The sequence below is a fragment of the Balaenoptera acutorostrata genome, chromosome 1, assembly GCF_949987535.1.
Source record: "Balaenoptera acutorostrata chromosome 1, mBalAcu1.1, whole genome shotgun sequence".
NCBI lineage: Eukaryota > Metazoa > Chordata > Mammalia > Artiodactyla > Balaenopteridae > Balaenoptera > Balaenoptera acutorostrata.
Window position 1 is genome coordinate 92,840,320 of NC_080064.1, and position 1,662 is coordinate 92,841,981.

The 1,662-nt window shown below is 35.0% G+C and overlaps 1 pseudogene; it reads left to right on the forward strand.

Moving 5' to 3' along the window:
* The first annotated feature begins 242 nt into the window (after nt 1–242).
* On the forward strand, nt 243–501 carry LOC114236221 (60S ribosomal protein L37a-like; annotated as a pseudogene).
* Nucleotides 502–1,662: the final 1,161 nt, after the last annotated feature.

Sequence of the window (1,662 nt, forward strand, 5' to 3'; positions counted from 1 at the left end):
CTCACCTAGCAGTATATTTTGCATACATCACTGCAGCATTATCATAAGGATAATGTGGTCTTCTCTGGGTCACTCACACGGAGAATCTATTGTCTTTATTTTAATGGTGCAGAATAGAGAATGATTATAAAAAGTACTGCTTATATTTTGGAAACTCCTTTAAAATGGATTCTCCATTTCTTTGGGTGTTGTTTCACCTTCTTTTCAAAAATTTAATATTTGTTGAGAGACATGATTAACGCACAAAGAAGTCTGGAATTTTCAGTAAATATGGGACCCATTATAGTACCTCCCTCAGGAAAATGCTGAGGAAATCAGCCAGCACGCCAAGTACACTTGCTCCTTCTGTGGCAAAATCAAGATGAAGAGACCAGTTGTGGGCATCTGGCATCGTGATTCCTGCATGAAATGGTAGCTGGTGGTGCCTGGACCTATAACACCACTTCTGCTGTCACAGTAAAGTCGTCCATCAGAAGACTGAAGGAACTGAAGGACCAGTAGAAGTGCCACCATTTGAACTTCGCTAGCCTATAATAATGGGTTAATTTATGTAACAAAAAATTAATATTTGTAACACAAAAATTAAAATAAAAAAGCACTAAGAACTGGGTGATTATAGGAAAAGGTAAACTTACAAAAAAAAAATTCAAAAATTCAAACCACCCCCAAATTTACTTCTACTTAACTAATTCTGTTTAACTCTAATGTTTCAATAATATATCTGTTTCATAAGCTACTCTATCTTACAGAAAGAACAAGGGTTTTATAAACCACACACAAGAAAAGAGGCACAAATGTAATAAGAAAAAATAATTTAAGTACAAATTAGCTACTTGTTATTTATGAAAATTTTTTTGAATTTAAGATATTATTGTATAAGTTCAAAAATAAAAAGTTTCACAAATGTGATGTGAAAATCATATCTCATTATGAAACATTTGCAGAAACTGTAATGATTAAATATAAACATTGCAGTGCTAACACGGTAATAAGTATCACCAGTTTAAAGAATTGTGTGTCATTAAACCACAGTTTGAGATTCATTATTATTTCACCTGTAAGGAAATTGTGCTGTTTCAGAAACCATCCACTTTGTTCCCCATCATGACTTACTAAGGATGTCAAAGAAAATATAATTAATTACCAACAGTTTCATGTGTTATGCATTGAGGTATCACAGAGGGTGGACTGTGAAATGTTGAATAATGGCTCATCAAAGATGTCCACATCCTAATCCCCCAAACCTTAAATACCTTACCTTCCATGGCAAAAAGAACTTTGTGGATGTGATAAGGTTAAGGATCTTGAGGTGGGAACATTGTTCTGGATTATATGAGTGAGGCCGATTTAATCACAAGGGTCTTAATAAGAAGGCAATAAGAGGGTCAGACGCAGATGGCATTGTGATGACAGAAGAGTAAAGATTTGAAGATGTTATATTTCTGGCATTGAAGGTGGAGAAAGAGGCCATGAACCAAGGAATACAGGTTCCCTTTAGAGCTAGAAAAGGCAAGAAAATCAATTCTCCCCTAGACCCTTCAGAAGGAATGTGGCCCTTCTGACCCATTTTAGGACTTCTCATCTTGAGAACTGTAAAAGAACTATAAAAGAAGAAACGTGTTGTTTTAAGCCACTAAGTTTATAGTAATTTGTTACAGCAGC